The sequence below is a fragment of the Furipterus horrens genome, unplaced genomic scaffold, assembly GCF_987537825.1.
Source record: "Furipterus horrens unplaced genomic scaffold, mFurHor1.1.pri manual_scaffold_5, whole genome shotgun sequence".
NCBI lineage: Eukaryota > Metazoa > Chordata > Mammalia > Chiroptera > Furipteridae > Furipterus > Furipterus horrens.
The window spans coordinates 182,977,304-183,002,170 of record NW_028327175.1 but is presented as its reverse complement, the minus strand read 5'-3'; the positions used below and the strand labels follow the sequence as shown (position 1 = coordinate 183,002,170).

At 49.9% G+C, this 24,867-nt stretch overlaps 1 protein-coding gene and 1 pseudogene across 1 annotated transcript in view; one reads left to right on the top strand and one right to left on the bottom strand.

Moving 5' to 3' along the window:
* The window catches only part of NEURL1 (neuralized E3 ubiquitin protein ligase 1), a 71,681-nt gene that overhangs the window by 30,203 nt on the left and 16,611 nt on the right, over nt 1-24,867 (bottom strand). The window lies entirely within an intron of this gene.
* On the top strand, nt 4,641-5,123 carry LOC150010586 (trafficking protein particle complex subunit 1 pseudogene; annotated as a pseudogene).

Below are 24,867 nucleotides of genomic sequence, written 5' to 3'. Positions count from 1 at the left end.
AACCCCCCCCCCTTGCTTTCCTCCACCCCACAAGGAGTGAAGAAGCAGGGGGACTTCAAGCCCCAGCGCCTCTCAGGCCTAGGCTCCCCAGGTGATCCCCAGGCTGGGGGTGGGCGGATCCCCAGGCATCAGCTGGAGCCTTACCGTGGAGGGTGCTCCGGGTGATCTGTCCCCCCATCACGGGCAGCAGGCAGCACAGCCACCTCCGTTTGGCTAGCAGGCCTCGTCACCAAGCCGCCCTGGCTGCCAGTTCCCCTCCTCCTGCCCCCTCTCCTCCCCTGCGGTTGGCCGCCCGCATGGCAGGGCTGAGCCTGCCCCTCCCGCACTCCCTCCCGCACACGCACACGGCAGGCTGCCTGCCTAGGCCAGCCACACAGGCATGCACACCACTGTGGCCAGGCTCACCGGCTCACCGCTGCCTCCCAGCTTCCACCCACTCCCAGAGCCTCCCCCCGCTCCCGCGCTGGTACAAGCAATGGGATCTGTCCTGTTTATTTACATAAGGAGGAGGAGACTGGAGGCTTCTTGAAATAGCCAGCTCCAGAAAGCACTGGAGATGCCCCAGCCTGAGTGCATGCACACACATGTACACACATGCACACACATGCACATTCCCTATCATACACCTTATCTCACATACACACACAACTTCACCATTTACTGAGGCCTTCAGCTGTTCCCATGTCATGATGTACCTACTACATGCAGATACCAGGTGAGGCAATGGTACCATGGTGAGCAAAACAGACATTGCCTCTGCCCACAAGGGGCTGACAGTCTGGCTAGTGGAGCTTAATGACAAAATGCTGACCCCACTTCTATCTTCTTCCAGGCTCTATTGCAAGTGCTTTAAAAGTATTAACTCCTTTGGGCCCCTTGGGCTGAATGAGGAGATCAGTATTATTGTTACTATCCTTAGGTACCATTATTATTATTACCTTACAGATGAAAACACTGAGATAAAGAGGTGACCTCCTTAGAAGGTGGTAGGGCTGGGGTGCAAACGCAGAATCCATACTTTTACCCCCACACCACACTGTCTCTTTGGACATACACACACACAAACACACACCGATATATTCAGACCACACTACCCACCTATACCACGTCACATGTATATACACAAACGTGGGCTCACAAGCACTCACAAGTGTTCACCACGGTACACACTTTGCCGCCTACTGCCCACCAGACACACACTCACGTGGCATATACACACCTCACAATGTACACACTCAGCACACGCACATTGCCACAGATCACGCAGCCTCTGGAGGGATCTTGAGATGCGGGACCCAACGCCCCACACTTGGGGGAGAGGGAAGGGTGCAGACAGGGAGGGCAGAGAGCAGAGGGAAGGCAGGTCCCTGTAGCCCTAGGCAGCCACACTGGGAGCTCAAGTCGCCGTTAAAACAGGAGGCACTGTGCCCTGAGCGCTCACGCCACACCAGGCACTGCATGCACTACGATTTACACTCAGGCAGCAGGGGCCACTGCTCCATCCATTTTACAGAAAAGAAACTGGGGGCTCTGAGGGGCTCAGGAATTTGCCGGGGCTCTGAGGGGCTCAGGAATTTGCCTGAGGTTTACCTAGCAGGTCAGAGGCAGAGGCCGGACTCAAGCCCAAGTCTGTGAGACAATATCGCAGTCCCAGGCTCTCTACAGGTTCCGAGGGTAAGAACTGGGTAGGGAAGGAAGGTCAGGAGACAGAGGGGTGAGGGTTAGGGAAGAAGCTGTAAGAAAGAGGGGGGGCTGCCCCCTATCAGATGGAACTCAGAGGCCTGGGCACCATGAGGGGCTGTGCTGGGCACATTACATGCATTAACTTGTTCAATCCTCATGGCAACCCTAAGAAATAGCTTGCATTTTTATACCCATTCTATGGATGAGGAAATTGAGGCAAAAAGAGGCTGCTCTGCAGGCTGTTCCTGCAGCAGCAGCGGCAACCCCCCTCATCCCACCTGCCTTTTAATGCACTTGGCTGGGCCCATCCCCACCATCCACTCCAATGGCCAGCCTTGTCTTCCCTCTTCTGGGAAGCCTCCCCAAGGGCCCCGGATATACAGTAAGTCCCCCTTCTCAGAGCCTGTCTCTCCTCCAAACCCAAGCTGTGCCTCTCCCAATCCTCATCCTACTCTGCCCTAGCTGTGGCATTGTCTGTTTGCCTCGGCTTCTCCTGGGTACATCTCAACAATTCAGGGGGACCAACATTTATTGTGCCAAACACTAAGCTACGCACTGGGGGTGCAATGATGATCAACAACAGACAGGCCCTGGCTCTTGTGGACTTAAGAGTCCAGAGGGAAATAGACATTTATCAAGGAGCCTCACTAAGGAATATCATCACAGTCCTGGAAAAGTGTTCTGAAGCAAAGGAGCAAGGGTCTGGGGAGCTTGGCATAGGCCTTCCTAAATGCAACGGTGAAGGAGAAGCAGACACGTCCCTGTGTTCTGCAGGTAGATTGAAGAGAGAGTGCTCCAGAGAGTAAGCACAGCATGTGCAAAGGCCCTGTGACTGGAGCGAGCCCCACGCCTCTGAGAAGCAAGGTTGCTATTGCTGCAACAGGGACAGCAGGGGAATTCTGGGGAAATTCTCGAATGGCAAGCCAACGTAGGTTGGAGACATAGCAGGTGGGTCTCGAAGAGCAGGGTTAAAAACGGGCCTTTTTTTTCTGAGAGCAACAGGGAACCTCTAACAGGTTTCAACAGGAAGACAACAAGACCAGACTGGATTTCAAAAAGGTCACCATGCCATCTGGTGTGGAGAATGCATGGGAGGAGGCAAAAGACACCAGGGGAGGAAGCAGTGGCCTCCAGCTGGGTCGGGCCTGTCCCTGACTTGCCCACACTCTCCTCGGGCCTAGCGTCATGCCTGCACAGAGCAAGTGCTCAGAAAATACCTCACAGATGGAACTGATGGCACAGAATTTTCCAGAAACAGGACTGGGGCAAGTAAGCAAGCAGGGGCAGGGGCAGGGTGAAGGCTCAGCTAACCAGGAGTTCTTGAGGTGGGTGGCACCCTCACTATGGCCACTTAAGTGAGAGTGGAGCGGGGGACTAGACGCAGTCTGGGCGGCCCCTGGGCCTGCACCCCACCGCTGTCTGTAGGAGACTTCCTTACGTCCTGTTTTCCATAAGCCACTTCCCCAATTTAAGTAGGAAGTGGCAACATCCTGTGTCTAAGGGGTCCCCCATCCCCCCACCCAGAGCAGTGTCCAGGCTTCTATGGGTGATGTGGCAGCCGGCCCTGCACCCCTTCTCTGCTTTATTGAGGAAATTCATAAAACTTCATTTGGCCAAAGAATTCTGTTACTAAAAGGGGTGAGAGCACTGCTGACCTACATCATTCACTCACTCACTCACTCATTCATTCATTCATTCATTCAGTATTCACTGAGTGCCAAACTCTGGGCCCACTGGTGAGCAAGACACAACTTCCGTCCTTCAGAAGCCAAGCAGAAGCCATGCTGGGATCAAGGTATGAGGTTCCTTTGGCACTGGCTGAATCATTTCAGCATTCTGTTCTATAAAAAAGGAGAAGGATGAAAGGATGTGAAAGGGGATGGAAAAGGGGGGAAGGGACGTGAAAGGGGAATGGAGACTCTACAAGCAAACCTGAGGGAGAAGCTGTAAACGCTACCATTCATTGAACACTTAATTGTGTGCCAGGCACCATGCTAAGTATAATCTCACCCAATCCCACAACATCCCTGCAGGATTATAATCTTGCCCATCCTGCAGGCTACAAAACTGGGGCTCAGAGAGGTTACAGTGAAGGCAAGACCAGCTAGAGTTCAATCCCAGATCTGTCTGATGTGAAGACTCACACTTTAGACAGAAAAGGTCATAGGGCAGGGAACTTCCTGCTTGGGGATAAGACAACAGGGGATAATGGACCTTCTTTTTCAGGAATCAGAAGGGTTCTATGTAAAGGCAGAGCCTAGGAGTTTTCCAGGTGACAGGGGGTAGCATCCCAGGGATGGAGCTTAAATGAAGGCAGAGGACACTGTGCACTGGCATAAGACCGCACTTCCTGTCCACTAGCAGGTGGCTCATCCCGACATCTTGCAGAAGGCAGACCGTCCGTGAGCTGGGCAGGACAGGAGGAGGACTACAATATCTCAAAGCCTACAGGCAGAAAGCAGGACTGGGTCTGGCCATGGGGAGCACTTGGTCTGGTAGAAACCTTGCCAGCCTTCAGAAAAATACCTCCCTTCCTGGCGAGCCCCCCAGCTGCATCCGCTCTCTGGCCCCACCCAGGGAACCCCTGCCCCCTTGATTCTCTGAACCCATTCAGCTCCCCAAACCCTTCCACCACCAGGGTTCTCCTCTTCTTTCTGCCATCTCCCATCTGCCAACCCCTTTCCCTCTTGGGGGCCATCTTGGTCTCCATGGTGGGCTACCCAGCTCAACTGTCTCCTCACTAAGTCCTTTCTATCCAAAGCACCCAAGGTCCAGCACCTGGAGCCCCAAGCCGAGCCTGCCTGCTTAGGACTCAGTCTAGGGCAGAGCCAGCAACTGCAGCACAGAACACGAAACAAGTTCACCGGACAATAGAAACCATCAGAGTTAGAGGCGCCAAGATCTCTGAGGGAAAGGAGCCTCAAGAGAGCCCTGGGGTCTGGCTGGAGGGATCCAGGATGGAAAACTGGGACCCAGAGAGGGTGGGTGGTCCCGGAACAAGGCTCACAATCTGCGTCCTGCAGATAACTGTCCACAATCTGTACCTGTTTGACCAAAATGGAGTGTGTCTGCGTTACAGCAAGCGGCCCCACGAGAAGCAAGCAGGGACCCCCAGGGAAGAGGAGTTCACACTGATGTACGGGGTGCTCATTTGTCAGCAAAATGTCCCCACTAGACATGAAGGATGGCTTTCTGGCCTTCCAAAGTAGCCTTTACAAACTCCATTACTATGAGACACCCACTGGGATCACTGCTGTCATGAATACTGACTTGGGCGTGGGACCCACCGGAGAGGCGCTGTGTCACGTCTACAGCATGCTGTGCGTGGCGCTGGTGGCGAAGAATCCCCTGTGCCCGCTGGGACAGACTGCACCAAGTGAGCTCTTCCACACCTGACTGGGGTCTGCTCTCTGCCCTTTTTCTTGGCCGTGGCTGGCTGAAGGAAGCATCCTACCTCATCCCTCAGGAGAATCTGTCTGCCTGCCCCTCCAACCCCTGTAGCCCCCAGGCAGCCCACCCTGGTGGCCTCCCCGTCACGTCACCTCCAAACCAGGCCCTCTCTCTGGTTTTATTCTCTACCAGATGCCATGATAAATACAGAATAAATTGAGAGAGAAAGAGAGCATTGGGTCTGGCCACTGTCTACAGGCAGGCCAAGAAATAATGTACCCACTTTACAGGTATAGCAAAGGAGGCCTAGGAAGTTGTAGATTTTCCCACAGTTGCTCAGTGGGGAGAGCTCATTAATGTCTTCTGGTGCGTAACATGACCTACAGGTCAGGGCATCAGAAGGCATGGAAGACAAGGCTGGACAAGGAGAGGGGACAAGTTCTCTTTATAGGAGGGCAGAGGGGACCGGTATCTGGAGCGGGCCATACAGGGAAGTCGGGGAGGGGAGGTGGCCCTGCTGGAGGAGCCGGGGGAGAGCTCCTGGTTGCTGTTAAGTCTTTTCATCAAGAACAAGGGCTAATTTGATTGATCTGATGAGTCACCTGGCATATGGGGCTTAAGGCCAGGCTGCCAGGGCCATTGTCCCTGCCCTGTTAGACTGGGCCGGTGCTGGAGAATGGGGAGCACGGAGCACACCCTTTCAAAGCTTCCCGTCATGCCTGGAACCAGGGTGAGAGTGGAGACTGCCGCCTGGAGTCCGGAGGAGAGCAGTGTGGGCGTGGAGATGAGGATGAAATCAGAGGGAGACAGAGCATGCGCTGCATGCTGCAGGGAAACTGGAGCCAGGGCGCCCATAGGGCGTCCTCTGGGCTGAGACAGGTGCCCCAGCAGTGACAGCTGCCAGCCGCCCGCCTGGGATGATGGGAATACAACAGGTGCAGAGGCGGGGGCGGAGACCGAAAGGGAATCTGTGAAAACAGCCTGGAGTTGGGCGCCCCTCCCAGGCCGTGGGCCCAGTGCCCAGCAGCCCTTTCTCAGACCATCCCAGACACAAACATACCTACTCCTGCTCCCCAGATCTGGGCCTCAGGGTCATCCTGGCCAGACTAGACCACCCGGGAGTCACCATCCACACCAGGCAGAAAGGCCAGAATGAGGAAGAAACCAGGTTTCAATTCCCAGGACAGAGTGTGCCAGACGGGACCCACACCCTCAGAGCCCCCAGCTGGAAGCAAACATTTGCCTGTGATAAGATCTATGTCCCTGGCCAGGAAGGGTGGATGGATGTGCCTACCTCACCCCCATGGAGGTTGAGAGCTCTGGCCATGAGGTCCTGCCAGGCAAGCTCTACTGTCACATGACAGGGGAAGCTACTGAGCTTCTCTGAGGCCCAGTGCTTGGCTCAACAAGTAATAGTAACCATTGCTGTCGATGTTGTTGTCCAGAGACTCAGAGAACTTGGGAACCCAGGTAGAACCCACAGGAGCTAAGATGGCTACCCCAACCTCAGAGAGGAGTGGCTTAGGATCCGGGATATGAGTATAGTACAAGTATACATGTTGCACCAAGGAGAGGAAAGGGAGGACCAGCTTTAAAAGACCGTGACCATCTCATCATCATCTGACTCCACTTGCTCAGCACCACTTATCCTGTGCCAGTCACACTGTTCTAGGCTTTGCCTGTGTTACTGCATGTGCCTTTTATGCAAATACCATTGCAGAGTGAACAGTAGGTTCTTCTAAGTAAGCAGATTAAACATCACCCCTTGTCTCCTGGTTAGTGCCCTGTTTTTGCTTGGCGGTAGACTGAACTTTAAACTGGAAGTCACAAGTGATAAGTGACCTAAATTATAACCTTGCTGAGGAGGGTCAGGCAGGGTGGACAATGAAACATTTACGGGGCAGGTGAGGTAGAGAGATGAGGAGAGCCAAGGTGATGCAGGGGACAGATAGGACACGGGCTGTAGCAAGACATGAGCCTTGTCCATCAGCCATTGGAGATGAGTAAACACACTTGACTGATCCTGCCAGGCAGGCTGGATTATGAAAAAAGCTGGCAGCCGAGAGCAGATTAAATCCCTCCTCTGCCACCCTCACCCAAGCCCATCCATAGTGCACTCTCTCTCTCTCTCTCTCACACACACAAACACACACAAACACACACACCTTCAGATGGCTCAGCCAGGCCTCCTGGAACTCACCTCTTCTGCCGCCCAGAGCCCAGCAGAAACCACCCCCAGAATGGGAGCCCCGCCCCACTTCAGCCCACCCTCCCACCTCTGAGGAGTCAGCTTCCGGGGGCTCTCCTGTTTCCTTGCCCTCCCAGGTCTGACTTATTGAGGGATGACAGAGCCCAGGGCCATCTGACTTGGCTCCCACCTCTGCTTCTTGGCCCTGCCTCTTGCCCACTGCGGGGACCTCTTACTCCAACACGTGGGCTCAGACAATGGCACAGGGGACACAAGAGAGTGAGGTGCAGTTCCCTCCAGGGCCGGGGCCCTCCCAGTAGGGCTGCTGGCAGCCACACCCCAGCAATCCGCCTACACCACCTGCTGTGCATTGCCACCTTTGACTGTATCCACACAGGTGCTGCCTGGGTGGTGGTTAAGAGCTGGCCCGGGAGTCACATGCCTGGGTTCAAATCCTGGTTCTAACACCGAGTCAGTTTCTCTCCCCTCTGATGAAAAACGGGGTTGGTGACAACAGTGCCTAATTCACAGGGTTGCTGAGGACGAAATGAGTCCACACGCACAGTATGCTCAGGGGGGATGCACAGCCAGTGCCCTGTCCGTGGTAGTGCTGTTGATGAGACAGTCCTGAACTCCATACAGAGGCCAGAGCATCATCTGAGCTCCAGGAGCCAGAGCTTTATGTGTCCAAAGGGCAAGGGGGAGTAATGCAGCGGGGTGCCAGCCACCAGGGGCCCTGAGACACAAACCTACCAAAGCTCTGGGAAGAGAGAGGACCGCAGGTCCTTTTTAAGAGTCGGGGGGGGGGGGGCTGCTGTGAGACAGGGCCTTCTCTCCTCACAGAGCACAGCTGAGAGGCTGACCTGAGATCCAGCCACTGAACTATGCCAGCTCTGTGCCCACCACCTGGGGCTGTGACCTGCATCCTGGTGAACACTGGCCATACCGGCTGCAGGGCCGAGGGTAGGGGCTCCAGGCACAGAGGCCTCTGTGAGTCCTGGGGGCCATTCAGGGCCTCTCAGGAGAGGCTGGTGGCTTTCACGACCACTGAGCTGATGGAGGAACTCCGTGCCCTGTCTCCCACTACACCTCCAGCCCTGGGCCCAGACTGAGTCCCTGACCCCTACCCCAAACAATCACACATCACATCATCAGGGAGCCCCCCAACACACGGTCCCCTAAAGGCCTGGGGACCATGAGCATGTGGGTGGCTCAGTGGCAGCCTCCCCTCCCTCTGGAGCAAGAACTCAGGTGTGGCTGGCTGAAGGTGGCTATTGGGGCTGTGGTCCTCCTGCCAAAAGGACAGCCCCAGAAGAGCAGCCACCACAGGGCAACTGCAGTGACCGAAAACCCATTTTCCTCCCTGGAGTCACCCATCTCCTAATGTGTATGTTCATCTGTTGCTCCCACCTTCCTTTCCTGTCTCTCCAGTGACATAGCTCACTCAGGCTCCTCCCCACCAATGCCACAGCCCTCAGGGTGGCTCACTCCCTTCTTTCCTCACTCCAGCTGCTAGAGCCCAGCGTCAGACAAGCTACCAGAGACCCTAGCTAGGCACAGGGTGGGCTCTCCAATATCAACGTTGAAAGGACAAAGCCTTCCCTGCAATCAGGACTCCTGGGATCCAGGCAGGTCCTGTGGCCCATGGTCAAACTCAGCCAAGGTGTGGGAAGGCTTTTTGGGGTTGGGGAGACTCAGGAAGGGCAGTTTCTTTTAGTCTGCATAGGTCCCTTCCTCCCAGGGGTGGGGAGGGGGGCTGGTTAGAGCTACAGGAAGTGGGTTAATGCAGCTCTCGTGTTAGAGCAGGGATAGGCAAATAGAAGCAGGAATTTCCCCCCAGGGAACCCCCTTCCTATCTAAAACAAATGCCCCACCCAACCTCAGCCCTGCTCAAACAAACTTACTTCTTGCTCAGAGGAGAGCTGTATTCTCAACGCCAATTAAGGGAGGTGGGTTACAATAGCCTGTTGTTACTAGTCATGATGCCACCTCCATAATTTGCGGTGTGACCGTGGGCCACAGTTTCCACATCTGTAAAATGGAGGCCCTGGATTCATGTGCCTTTAGCTCTGACCAGGAGCTCGCTGAATCAGGGGTGTGGAGGGAATCCTCGGGGGAGAGGCAATCAACAACTGCACTGTGTGAAGCAGCAGCCTCTCCTTCTCACCCTGTTTCCACCCAGGTCTGGTGGAAAACCAAGGGTGAGCCAGCACGCTCTTAGCTGGGTGTCACTGCTTCTCAGTCCTCTTCCTGACCCCACCCAGCATGGGCCTCGCCCCAAGGTCCCACACGTGGTCTCTGCTTTGCATGCAACAAGCCGGGCCAGAAGTCTGGTGTCAGCCTGGACTCCCCCACCTGGGCAGTCACTGTCCTCCAGTCCATCCCCTGGCTACTGCACAGATCAGGCCACCAGCATCACCCTGATCGGGAAGATTCTGACAACAGCCTTTGGCCTCCCCGTCCTCTTCCTCAGGGCTCCCAGGCTGACCTGTCTGACTGACAGATCCAGCTGAGTCACTGCCCAGCTCAGATAGCCCACAGTGAATAAACTCCACCCTCCACTGGGGAGCACTCAAGGTCTTCTGTGAACTGGCCTCAGCCCACGTGTGTGGCCTCACCTCCCACCCCAAGTATCAACACTCCATGCCCATGAACCACGTGTCCCAGGACATGGCCACATTGCACATGTTACACTGTTCCTCTACGTGGAATGCCCCATGCCACACTGGTCACTCAGAAACTCCTACCTCACCTTCACTGCTCAGCTCGGAGGTATCTTTCTGAGGTCATCCCAATGCCCAGGGCATACCAGACCATCCTTCTCCAAGGCATGTCCAATGCTTTGTTCAGCCCCAGCCCAGCAGTGATGACAAGGGTCCCCTTTCAACACCGGGTGCAACCTGAGAGCAGACAGGTGGCTTTTTATCTCTGGATCCCCAGCCCCCAACATGGCAGTCAATGGGTAGTGCTTAAAGCATATTTTATGAAGCAAGCAAGAAAAACAGGGAGGAGGTGGGAGGCAGAGGGGCCAGGGCTGATGGTGGGTAGCCTTTACTTGGCTCCCACCTGCCCCTTCTCCAGGCTCCAGGCCTCAGACCTGAGGGCACCCTCCCAGCCATGATGCCCCACGTACTTGTGGACCCAGTGGTACCCAAAAGCAACAGACCACCTCACTCGTGACCTCACAGCCTCCCAGGTGGCCCTCCTTGTTCCCTCAGTACTATGGGCAGCACCAGCCCATGCTCACTCAGGCAGACACAACCACGAACCCAAGTAGCCAGGCGTGTCCTGGAATACTGAGGAGCTACAGCCTATCTGACCATCTTCCCTGGAGTCAATGGCAGAGCATCCACCAGCCCCCAACAGCCACTGCAGGACGTCGGGGAGGGGATGCTGCAAACATGCACTGGGCTCCCTCCCGGCCTCTCCCGGCTTAAGGCAGCAGGAGAAGAGCCCCTCCAACTCGTCTGCATAAACCACTTACAGCAGCACATTCAAGCCCGCGTCACCAACAGGAAAGCCACTGCAATTGCCTGTGGCTTCCCCGTCTGTCATCTTCCCTTCTCTTTCGTTTTTTAATTGTAATGGCAGAAAGCTGTGCTCAGGAGAAATCCCTACCCTGGCTGCTCCAGGCAGCGCAGAAGCTAAATTTTCCCTCTGAACTGAAAGAGGAGGATGAGAAACTATCCTTCAGGTGTCAGTGACTTAGAGTTTGCAAAGTCTACAAATGTCCAAGAGTCCGTTCAGTCTTCCCAGGAACTGCCAGAGGGAGCTATTGCCAGCCCTCATTTATAGATGAGAAAACCAAGGCTCCAAGAAGTGATGTGACTTGCCAACGCCACACAAAACTAGTAAGTGACAGTAATGGACAAGTGGTTGACTCCCCAGCATCTAATCTACCCCAAGATGATAGGGGTTCTCTACCTTGGCTGTGCATTAGCATCACCTAAAAAGGTTATAAAACTACAGATGCCCAGTCCCTCTAAAGGCCAATTAATACAGCAACTCTTGGTGGGGCGGGGTGGCGGGGGAGGGTGGGGGCAGGCATGGGTTCTTCTAAGGACTCTCCAGGCTGTTCTAATCTGCTGCGAGGGCTGCCATCCTCCAACAGAAACCAATCACAAAGATTCCATTTCCCTGGCCAGTGATTGGGTCAACAATGGCCATGTTACCCACTTCTGGCCAATGAAGCATAGTGGGAAATGTACAGAGACCCCTCTCAGAAAGCCTTCCTTGCTCCTGAGAAAAAAACACAAGAGAGAGGTCCTTCTTCCTTTCAACACCGTTGTGCCTGGTTGTGATTCCATGTCACTACCAGTCCAGAGGAAAGCCAACCCATGAGAGATGGAAAGTACCCCATCCTTGGCCCTATCTGAGAGCCCTGACTCAACCAACCTGGAAGTCCGTGCACCCCTGAACTTCCCATGAGCTAAGATAGTGCAGCTCCTCACTGAGCCAGGCCAAGCCAGCATTTGTTACCTGCAATGACAACCCTGAGGCAGTCACCTTCCTCCTATCCTCACCCCAGACGTCCCCCACATAGATCTTCCACCATGGGGATCATAATTGCCTGGGATCCCCAGGTCTGGAGCTCTTTCCTCAGGGCCACACGGGCGCTGGGGCCTGATGCCTCACCCAGCCTCTCCCCACTTCCTCTCTGTTTTTCCTCACACAGGCATTTTCTTGGATGATTTGATTAATTACCTATCTACTTATCTACCTGTTGTTTATGTTTCATCCCCTTTAACTGCTTAGCACCTGCTTAACTGCTTTATACATGACCCACCTAACACATGACCATCATCACCTCATGCCTGGACCACCACGAGAGCCTCCTAAGTGGCCTACCCACTCTTGAGTCCTCTCTGCCCCCTCCCTGATCCTTCCTACACAAACCATGCTAGACCCCTACTCAGGAATCTTCAATCATTTCTTATTTCTGACACCATCAAGTTTAATCTCCTCTGCCTTTCTTTACAGGCACTGTTGACTTGGACCTGCCCCACCAGCCAAGCCTGGCAGAGGACTGAAGTCCATTCCTATTGTTTCACTTACATTCCTGGAGGGCTTCCCCATGTGGGGTTTTTCCCCATGCTGGCTATTTTCAGGGAAGAAATGATTGACGTGGCTTCTGCCCAATGAACACTGAAGCTCCAATACCAACTCCACCACTGATGTTCCTCAATGACAAAGCCTCCCTCAGACTCCCTTCCCTCTCCCCCCTGCAGGGGAGTATTTAACAGGAGAAATATATTTAACACACGAACAACCCTCCATCAACAAGAGGTGAATCCTCTCAACGACTGTTACAATAATGAAAATGATTATCATTCACAATAAGAACAACATGAAGAGGAGGACAATAAAGCTGAAGATGGTTGTGATCATGGAGAAAACAGTAGTAATGATACAGGTAAGTTTGAAAAGCAGGAATAAAAGTATTCTCACAGTATAACCTCAATGATATAAACATGTGTGCAGCAGATTTCTCCTGTACCCACTGCCATATTAACCAAATTTCTTTAGGAATTGCATTTGGTTGCTAGTAAGAAATACCAGAAATAACATAGAATTTTAAACACATAAGGCGTTTTCTCTCATGTACAGTAAAACTGTGGCAGCTCTGCAGTCACCAGGGACCCAGGCTTCTTTTATCTTTCTGCTCCATTGCACATGACATTTTGAGATTACTTTATGATTCAAGATAGCTGCTGAAGTTCCACACACCTGTCCACATTCCAAGCAGGAAGCAAGAGGGAAGGGAAACCCAAAATCAGAGGACTTACACCAGCTAGCTGCCCCTCTTTAAAGGAGGCTTATGTGAAGTCCACCCAACAATTCTATTAATAATTTATATTTCACTGGCTAGAATGTAGTTACATGTCTATACCAAGCTGCAAGGGAAGCTGAATAGGTAGTCTTTTCATTGGACACAATGCCACTTCAAATAAAAACGGGGCCTCAACCATAATGATAAGCTCCATTCCCTCTGGGAAATGTTATGACTGATGCCCACAGCACACAGAAGCTTCAAAACTGGTTGGCTCTTCCCTGGTATCCCCACATAGCCTTCTGCACCCTCCAGCCAAACTATATGCTCCATATGGGAAGTTGTCCTTTAACTTGTTTATGACTGGTTGGTATTCCAGGAAACAATGTTAAGTTATTTAACTATTACATATAAAACATCAAAAAGTCTCTTTTAAGAGAACAAAAAGACAAGCCACAGATTGGGAGAAAGTCTGTAAAACACATAGCTAATAGAGAATCCAGAATATATAAAGAACTCTCAAAACTAAAAAGAAAAAAGAAAAAGAAAAGCCAAATAACCCAATTTTTTAAAAAGTCAACGAGAAAGACAGGAATCCTGCCTTTTGCAACAAGCTGGGTGAACACTGAAGGCATTATGCTAAGTGAAATAAGTCAGGCAGAGAAAGGCAAATACCATACGGTATCACTTTGGTGTGGAATCTAAAATAGTCAGACTCAGGGAAACAGAGTAGAGTGGTGGGTACCAGGGATTGGGAGTCAGGGGAAATGGGAAGATACTCAACAAAGGGTATAAACTTCCAGGTATACAATTTAAAAGTTTGGAGATCTACTACACAGCATGGTGAATATAGTTAATAATACTCCAATATACACTTGAATGTTGCCAAGAGAGTAGATCTTAAATGTTCTCACTACAAAAAAAGAAAAGGTAACTGTGTTACAGGATGGAGGGGAAAGCTAATGGTGGCAGTAATCACTGCACAATATAAAAATGTATCAAATCAACACATCCTACCTCGTAAACTTATACAATGTTATATGTCAATTATATCTCAATGAAGCTGAAAAAAATTAATCAGCAAAGATTTCAACAGATATTTCAGCGAAGTAGATACACAGATGGAAAATAAGCACATAAAAAAATAATCAACATTTCTTTGGCTGGTGTGGCTCAGTGGATTGAGCACTAGCCTGCAAACCAAAGGGTCGCAAGTTCAATTCCCAGTCAGGGCACATGCCTGGGTTGTGGGCCAGGTTTCCAGTTGGAGGCCTGTGAGAGGTAACCACCAATTGATGTTTCTCTCCCTCTCTTTCTCTGTCCCTTCCCCTCACTCTAAAGATAAATAATTTTTTTTTTTAAAGGAAGAAAGTTCTGACACATGCTACAACACAGATGAACCTTAAGGACATTATGCTAAGTGAAATAAGCCCATCATTGAAGGACAAGCACTGCATGGTTCCACTTACATGAGATACCCAGAGTTCTCAGACCCATGGAGACAGAGAGTAGAATGGGGGCTGCCAAGGCCGGCAGCAGGGGCATAAGGAGTTATTGTTTAATGGGGGCAGAGTTGCCATTCGGGAAAATGAACAAAGTTCTGGAGCTGGAGGGTGGCTGATGGCTGCAAACAATGTGGAAGTGCTGTACTTAATGCCATTAAACTGCACGTCTCAAAATGGTTAAGATGCTAGGTTTTACATTATGTCTACTTTACCACAATTATTTTAAAAATAAAAATACACTTCATTGAATGCTGTGGAAGGGTCACTAAAGGCTGTCCCCCCTCCCCAAATGCTGTCAAATTACATGTAGGCAAGACAACCGCAAAATGCTATCCAAAAAAGAAATTAAGGAAACAATCCCATTTACAATGTCATAAAAATAATTAAAATGAACAAAACAAACAAACAAACAAAACAGAACCAGAGGCATGGAAACAAAGGGCAGATGAACAGTGACCACACAGCAGAGAGGGGAGAAGGAGGGAAAGAAAGGGAAGAGTTTAGTCAAGGAACTAGTATAAATGACCCATGGACATGGAGAGCAGGGTGGGGACTGATGGGGGGGGCGGGGGAGAGCAACAGGGGAAAAAATGGGACAACTGTCATAGAACAACAATAAAAATTGTTTTTTAAAGAATGAAATATTTAGGGATAAATTTAACCAAGGAGGTGACAGATCTCTGTACACTTAAAACTAGAAAATGCCAATAAAAGACATTGAAGAAGACACAAATAAATGGAAAGATAGCTTGTATTCATGGACTGGAAGAACTAATATTGTTAAAATGCTACCCAAAGCAATCTACAGATCCAATGCAAATCCTGTCACAATTCCAATGGCATTTTTCACAGAAATAGAAAAACAATCCTAAAATCTATATGATCTATAAAACACCCTGCAAAACCAAAGCAATCTGGAGGAAGAGGAGTAAAAGCTGGAGGCATCACACAGCCTGATTCCAAACTATAACAGAGCTATAATAATCAGGAGTATGGTACTAGGATAAAAACAGGCATACAGACCAATGGAGCAGGGCCCACAAACAAGACCAAGCATTTATGGTGAACTGATCTTTGACAACAGTGCCAAGAACACAAAATGTGGGAAGCATGGTTTCTTCAATAAATGGTCCTGGGAAAACATATCCACATGGAAAATTATGAAATTATGAACCATAGGGACATTATGCTAAGTGAAATATGCCAATCACAGAATGACAAACACTGTATGGTTCCACTTACTGTACACTCTATGGTTCACACACTGTATACAAAAATTAACTCAAAGGGGATTAAACAGACCTGGCACTGTGAAACTACTAAACAAAAAGAAAAGGAAAAAGCTTGATATTCATCTTGACAATTATTTCTTGGATATGAACCCAAAAGCACAGGCAACAAAAGCAAAAATAGACATATGTGAGTGAATCAAACAAAAACACTTCTGCAGAGCAAAGAAAGCAAGCAACAGAATAAAGAGACAGCCTATGGAATGGGAGAAAATATTTGCAAACCATACATCTGATAAGGGGTTAAAATCCAAAATATATAAGAAACTTAAATAACTCAATAGCAAATAATAATAACCCAATTTTTTAAATGGGCAAAGGACGCGAATAGACATTTTTCCAAAGAAGACATACAAATGGCCAACAAGAATATGGAAAGGTGTTCAATATCATTAATCATCAAGAAAATGCAAATCAAAACCACAGTGAAATAACAGTTTATATATGTCAAGAGTCTACCATCAGAAAGACAAGAAATAAGGGCCGGTGAGGATGTGGAGAAAGGGGAACACTTGTACACACTGTTGGTGGGAATATAAATTGGTACAGCCACTATGGAAAACAGCATGGGGGCTCCTCAAAAAATTAAAAATAGAAGCACCATATGATCCAGCAATCCCACCTCAGAGCACATAGCCAAAGGAAATGAAATCACTATCTTGAAGCAATATCAGCACCCCATGCTCACTGCAGCATTATTCACAATAGCCAAGATATGGAAACAACCTAAGTGTCTGTCTATGGATGAATGAATGAAGAAAATGTAGTATATATGCACAATGGAATATTATTGGGATTTGAAAAAGAAGGAAATCCTACCATTTGGGACAACATGGATGAACCTAGAGGATATTATGCTACATAAAAGAAGCCAGAGAAAGACAAATCCTGCATGATCTCACCTCTATGTGAAATGTAAAAAAGTCAAACTCATAAAAGCAGAGAGTAGAATAGTAGTTGCCAAGGGCTGAGGGGTGGGGAAAATGAGGAAATGTTGGTCAAAAATTAATATTATTCGTATACTAATTTAATCAGTGAACTGTTATTAAAGCACCTGTTGCTGGTGGCGGTAATAGTTTTAAATGATGACAGAAATAATGAGGAGGGTGCAGTGTGATTTCTGAGACAGGAGGTCCAAACCGCACACAGGCTTTAGGAGGATTTGGGGGTCTTCTAGGTAACTCCTAAAGGGGTTCCTTAATCTCTACAGTCGGGAACCAGATCCCAACAGCCCCCAGAGGCATAAGAGGTGGAGCCCTGGAACTGACTCCCAAGGGCTCCCAATAAGGCAAGTGATCCATGGTTTGTTCGCATTCTACCCATTTTTATTATGCACTTTTGGACACCTAGCCCTGTCCTGGGCACTGACAGGAAGAATTAAGAGAAGGGAACAGGAATTTAACCTTTATTAAACAACCACTGGCTATTTTATACCAAGGACCTCATTCCTTCCTGAATACAACTTGTCAAAGCAGGGACTTGACTATGTAGACCACCCTCTCTTTTGAGAGGGCAGGGATATATACAAGTTCATTTTTAAAGTTTGAACTATAAAAGCAGTACATGCTTTTTTTTTTTTTTAATCTTAAAAAATAGTACCAACTAGTATTGAGAAAAAATTACAAGCCTCCCATCCCCTCCCCCCTCCATTCCCAACCTACTCCCCAGAGGTGGCCACTGGTAACTGTTAGGTGGGCATCCACTCTGCCTGGGTCTGTATCTGTACAAAGGGAAGGATGAGTGACAAGCAGGTGTGCAGATGGATACCCAGGTATCAAGCCCCAGAACAGACAGTGGTTCCCCAAATATCTGCATCACTCACTCCCTCACCCCTCTCCGGTCATTTTCAAATGCTCTCGGGCCTTCTCTAGCCAACCTATTCAAAATGTACACATCCATTGACTGCCCCGCCCCAGACTCATAATCCCTAGCCCTGTCACACCCCATGATTTACTTCTCTTCATGGCATTTATCACCATCTGACATCCCATATGGCACCTTTTTTTTTTTTTTTTAATCTCTCTCTCCTCATAAGAATGTAACTCCACAAGATAGGATAAGTTGTTCACTGCTTTATCCTAGTGCCTAGAAAAGTGTCTGGCACTTAGTAGGCACTGAATAAATATTAGTTGGAGGGGAGGGGAGGGGGAAGAAAGGAAAAATATAATATTCTAAATACAAATAGGATCATACCATGCACACTATGCAGATCATGCAATTTGCTCTTTTCTCTTAAAATATGGTAGACATTTTTATCACAGTACCTCATAATAATATTGAGAGTATTTCTGTGTCTGGAGGGGCCATCATTGACTTAAATCACTCCCTCCTTCTCGAAAACCTGCATAAGCAGTAAGTGGAGAGAGGGCCACAATAAGATGCTCCCCATGGCACCTGGCAATGAGCCTTCCCCACACTTAATCTATGATATCGGCTGGTCATGGATCAAAGCAACAAAGTTACCCTCAAGAAATGAAACAGCCCCAGACCTGCTTGGACTTAAAAAAGATCCAACTGGGGGTATTAACAAACCAAAAGAAAAGATGTATTGATTGGATGCCAAGGAATCAGGGAAGAGGAGTGACGTTGAGGCCCATGGGAGCACAGCCAGGGAGATGGTGCACTGCTAGGCTGGCCCAACTGTTGGTTCCACCTGGCAGGCACTTCCCTGTCGGTGGAGTGGCCTGGGCAGGGTTCAGAAGGCATTAAACCCTCAGATTATGTCCCCAGCTCCCAGGCCGGATGCCAGGTTCTTCCAGCATGGGGGTAGCCTCTTGCACGGGGAGAAGCTACCAACAGCCAGCACACTGCCCAGTCCATGTCACAGTAAGTCTCTCACCAAGAAGTAGTATATTGACTTCTGACTTGATTCATGAGTTTTTGTGGACTTGATTAGACAAACCAGGAGCCTCCAGTTCTATCAATTCAGGTAAGACACCTCAGAGATGGAAATTTGGGGCTAGCTCTGCCAGGGCCCAGATGCTGGGCAGGTGAACACCCCCATTAAGCTGACGTGTGGTCAGCAGCCTGCCCTGTGCTATTGCTCACCATCTTCAACTTTTAGTAATAAGCAAGAAACACCTACTGTTTGATCCTGAGCCTTAGGACCTACACTGATGACCTCATCTAATGCACATGATGGCCCTGTTGCGGGGAACTAGTATGCCTACTTACTGATAAAGACACTGAGATTTGGAAGTTCAAGGGACTTGCCCAAGTTCCAGACCCAAGAGTCAAAATTTAAACCCAGCCCTGACTGACCCCAGGTGAGTGTTTCACAATGGGGTGGTCCATGGATCCCTCACACCAGTATTACCTGCAATAGTTTTTTTAAAAAGCAGATCTCAAGATCTGGTTAAGATGGCAGTGTAGGCAGACATGGCTCACCTCTTCACACAACCACATCAAAATTACAACTAAAATACAGAACAACTGTCACTCAGAATCATCAGAAATCAAATTGAATGGAAGTCTGACAACTACAGAGTTAAAGAAACCACAACCATCCAGACGGGTAGGAGGGGCGCAGATGCTGAACAGGCTGGTCTCTCACCCAGGTGTGGTGGATGAAAATTCAGGAGGGATATCTCAGCCCCACACCAGGCCCCCCAGCCCAGGGTTCCAGTGCCAGGAAGGTAAGTCCCACAACTTCTGGCTGCAAAAATCAGTGGGGATTGGGTTGGTGGAAGAAACTGCTGGAGCCCCAAGCAGTTCCCCTTAAAGAATCTACACAGGAACTCACCTACTCAGACTCACTCTCTCTGAGCTCCAACACCAGGGTAGCAGCTTGAAAAGCACCAGTGATACACAGGGAGAAACTGAAGTGTCTGGCATTAAGGGGTGCAGAGGCCATTGTCTCTTTTCTAAACCCTCCCTCACAGAGCCTACGAACTGGTGCCATATCTGAGATTCCATCAACCTGGCTAACTTACGGGCCCACCTAAGCTGCTTTTCTATATAAATGGCTGGTTCTTGGCTCTTGCTTCACAACTATCAAACAAGCAACAGCTGGCCTCAGTGAGCCCCAGGCCCAGCACTAGCAGCAGCCAGCTTGGATTCATGGCTTGGCTTCACCTGGGAATCTCCAACCCCAGCACAAGCAGCAGTCATCTCAGGTTGCTTCATAGCTCAGGCAAGGTGCCCCGGGCAAAACACAGCTGGGGGCTGACCTTGGCCTGCGCCACTCAGGAAACCCCAGAGCCTGCACACCCAGTGGACAGCTACACACCACATCAGAGTACCACCACCCTGCCCCTGCACAGCTGATCCCCCACAGAGGGCGGAGGTTGGTGGTCAGTGGTCACAGCCTGTCCTTGCAGCTGACTGGCCTGGGTAAATCCCTCCCATTGATCTGCCAACAGCAATCAAGGCTCAACTACAAGAGAAGGGTGTACTTGCCCACATGAAGGATGCACCTCAAGTACCTAGCTTGGGTGAGAGGGGAGACTGTGCCACTGGACCCTACAGGACACCTACTACATTAGGCCATACTGCCAAAACATGGTGTCAAAGCAGCTCTACCTAGTACAGAGAAACAAACACAGGGAGGCTGCCAAATTGAGAAGGAAAAGAAATATGGCCCAAATGAAAGAACAGATCAAAACTCCAGAAAAAGAAGTAAATAAAATCGAGATAGCCAACCCATCAGAAGAAGAGTTCAAAATACTGATGATCAGGATGCTCAGAGAAATTATTGAATGTGGCCACAAAATAAAGGAGTGAAGGCTATATAAAGTGAAATAAAAAACATATATAAGGGAACCAACAGTAATGGGAAGGAAGAGCAATTCAAATCAACAATTTGGAACAAAAGTAAGAAACATTCACCTGGAACAGAAAGAAGACACAAGAACACAAAAAAACAAGGAGAGACTTAGGAACCACTGGGACAACTTTAAACATACCAGCATCTGAATCATAGGGGTGCCAGAAGGAGACAAGGAAGAGCAAGAAGTTGAAAACTTATGTGAAAAAATAATGAAAGAAAACTTCCCTAATTTGGCAAAGGTAATAGACATACAAGTCCAGGAAGCACAGAGAATCCCAAGCAAGCTGGACCCAAAGAGGACCACACCAAGACACATCATAATTAAAATGCCAAAAATTAAAGATAAAGAGAGTCTTAAAAGCAGCAAGAGAAAAGAAGATTACCTATAGAGGAATTCCCATAAGACTATCAGCTGATTTCTCAAAAGAGACTTTGCAGGTAAGAAGGGACTGGCAAGAAGTATTCAAGGTGATGAAAAGCAAGGACTTACAACCTAGATTACTCTATCCAGCAAAGCTATCATTTAGAATGGAAGGGCAGATCAAGTGCTTCCCAGGCAAGGTAAAGGTAAAGGAGTTCATCATCACGAAGTCATTACTATATGAAATGTTAAAGGGACTTATTCAAGAAAAAGAAGATCAAAACTATGAACATTAAAATGACAACAAATCACAACTATCAACAATTGAATCTGAAAAATAAAAACAAAAACAAACTAAGCAAACAACCAGAATAGGAACAGAATCGCAGGTATGGGGATCATTTGGAGGGCTATCAGCTGGGAGGGGGAAAGGGGAGAAATGAGGAAATGTGCAGGAATTAAGAAGCATAATCAGTTGGTACAAAATAGACAGGGGGAAGTTAAGAATAATATAGGAAAGGGTGAAGCCAAAAAACTTACATGCACAACCCATGGACGTGAACTAAGGGGAGTGGGATTGCTGGAGAGAAGGGGGTTACCTGGCAAAGGGGGGAAAAGTGAAAAAACTGGGACAACTGTAACAGCATAATCAATAAAATATACTTAAAAATGTGGGGAGAAAAGCAGATCCCAAGAACTCACCCCAGATTTACTAAAACCAGATTATCTCGAGTGGGCCCAGGAACCTATATTTTTACAAGCTTCTAACACTCCATACGCCCATTAAGGTCTGAGAACCACTGCTCTGTGTCATCACATGACCTCTAAACTCTACTCCGATGGCCTCCCTTGGCCTCTCTGGCCTCTGCCCTTTCTTGGTTCTCCTTGAACTCTTCCGATGACTCCTTCACAAATTCATCCTCTCCACCCTGGGGCCCTTCATTCACTCTCAAGGTCTAAGTGGCACCCACTACTGACAATGAGTGGCAGCCATGACCTCTACCCTGAGCTTTGAGCTCACACCAGGCATTGACAACCCAACATCTCCCCCAGAATGTCTCAGGGCTCCTCTAACACATCCCAAAACTCAAGGCACCATCTTCCCCTCCAACCGCCTCTCCTGCTTGGGTCCCTGATGGAATCACCATGTTACCAGCCCCCTGAAAAATCTGGGCACCATCTTGGATTCGTCCCTCTCCCTTACCATCCTGCCCTTCGTTTCCCAGTGCTTCCAAGCACACCTCCTCTGTGTCTCCTTTGCGTCCCTTCCTCTCTTTCCCCAAAATCATAGTTCAGACTCTGGCATCATTCCCCCAGACAGCCACCCTCCCATCATAACTGGTCTCCCTGATCCATCCATAAAGCAAATCTAAGAACTTCAAGGCCTCCCACTGCCCCAAGACACCAAGGGCCAGTGTGGATGCTGGTCCCTGTATCATTTCCTTCCACTTTTAATGCTACGTTTAATGTTTCACTAGGTGGTGGTTTTCTCTCGGCAACAAGGTGATCTTTTGTAAATGAACGCCTCCCGAAGCGCGAGGAAGCAGATGACTAATGTCCCTTTATAAACAACCGTGGATACTAGTACTGGCACTACTGTTAACAGAGCAGTGAATGGGATGCTCCCAGTAAACCACGCAATGTCTCCTGCCCTGATTTCCGCAGCACCAGGGGCCTCCCACTTAGGATTTCTCAGGCGTGCACTCTTTCCTTTTCCAGTCTCAGGAATCTCTGCACTGGTCAGTTACACCTTACTATGTCTCAGCGGGGTGTTCTCTGTGAAAAGAATGAGTGAATAAATAAGAAAAAAATAATAATTTAATGTTAAATGGGAACTTTCTCTAGAGAGATTATCTAAGCATGCACTTGATGAAATCTGAGCAGGGGCCTGGGATGGAGCTAAGTAAGGATGGGGCCCAGGACAGAGCAAAGGAAACAGGGCCACAGAGAGCTCTGGGCAGGCCTGGAGAAGCTTGCTTGCTTCCTGGCCCCACTCCCCACAGTATTTATTGGGCACTCAGGCACAAGTGCCCAATACACAAGTTGATGTTATCCTTGCCAAGACCCTTCCTGCTCCCTCTAGAACCCCAGGTTTTCGTAACCTGTGTAGTGAGCTCCGTCACACAGCCCATCACAGGTAAGACATGCTCCCTGACCTCGATTCATTGGATACCCACCCTAAGAGGTGTGCAAAAAAAGGGGCCAAGCCTCTGGGACAGGTGGGATAGAAGGCACTCCAGACACAAAGTCACAGTGACAGCAGCAGAGTTGGGACAAGAAGCCACATCTCCTGAACCTCTCAACCCGCTTCCTTTCTTCCCCTGCCTCCTCCCTCATGCCCCCAACCTCGGTTCACTGCCCCAGGCTTCTGTGCTTAGCCCTAGCGCCCCTACCCCACCCCACAGCCCAACTCCCACCAGCTCCCAGGCCAGAGGCGCCCTGGCACGGCAGCACACTGAGAGCCAGGGAGCCAGGAATCTCCATCTGGTTCAACTTGCCCCATGACTCTGGGCAGGTCCCCTCTCTCTGAGCCTCAGTTTTTCCCCCGTCAATGGACAGGGTTGGACAACATGACTCCAGGCCCTCTCCATCCCTAAGGCACGGGTGTGGCTGGTGTCCTAGGGCCAGCTTCTGTGTCACCAGCACCTTACACTGGTCTCCTTACACTTTACACTAAGGCACCTTAGTGACCTTTGGAGGGGCCACTCAGGCCTCCCTAAAGCCCCCGTGTCTCTCAGTGAAAAACAATGAATTTCACTCCAAATAAGGGAACTTCCAGCATAGTCGCGGCCACAGCCCAGTTCCGGCTGGTTTATGTTAGCTGGACAAGACTAAACAGACTTCACATTCTCAGGATTAAGCACAAAAAGCGGAAAAATGACTGTCTCTGGGGCCTGCTGTGAGGGATCGGCCAGCACACCCTTGAGGCCCCTCAAGAGCTCGGCACACCTGGGGGGTCAGGCTCGTGGAGATAGGGGTGTTGGAGAGGGGCCGCTGGAGAGGGAGAAGGGTTTCAACAGGCAGCAATGCAGGGCAGCCACGGGGTAACTGCACGCAGGGCAGGGGGCCTGGGCTGGAGGGGCAAGCGGTCCCCTGAGTCTGCCGAGGCGGGAATGTGAAGGGGGAGCCGACAACGAGAACGTGAAGAAATGCAGGAAGTAGTGAAGCAGCCAGCGACAAGAAGACCCTAGAAGGTTCCTTCTTACCCCCACCCCCACCTGCCATGACCAGGAGGCCAGGAGGGAGGGAAAAGGGGAGGGAAGGGACTCCGCCGTTTCCTGGACAATACAGCTCCTGTTGCAGGCTGGCTGCACACCTGCCTCCTGCAGTGTGAACACCACACACCTGAGATAAGGATTTAATTATTTACAAAACAGATAAGTGAAGCAGGACTGCCTTCCTGTTTTCCCACAGAACCCCCATCCAGACATGCCTGCCTTCTAGCCTAACCCTGCAGGCCCTGCCCCTCCAACCCCCGCTAACCTGGCCCATGTCCTTTCACAGAGTTCTTTGCCACTGTGGTTTGACAACCCTGAGTCACTCAGGCATCACAGCTCCCATCTTAAAGGAGGGACATGACCTGCCCAGGGTCACTTGTGTGTGGATGGCAGAGCCAGGAGCAGTAGCACCCACAGCTTCTGAATCCGTGTTGGGCCTGACAGTCAAGGTCCTTGTACCCTCAGACCACACTGTCATCAGCCAGGCTGGCCACAGTGTGCACACAGGCAGCTCTGCCTCCTCCATCTGTCTCTGCCCACCCCCAAGAGAAAGCCTGTCCATATCTATCCAAACTTCCCCACCATTCTGCTAAACCAATGCCTCCTCCTGGGCGCCCTCCCTGACTCCACTCCTGTTCAACCTCACTCAGCCCCAGCTATCAGCACTATAAGTGCTATGAGGGCAGAGGCATGTC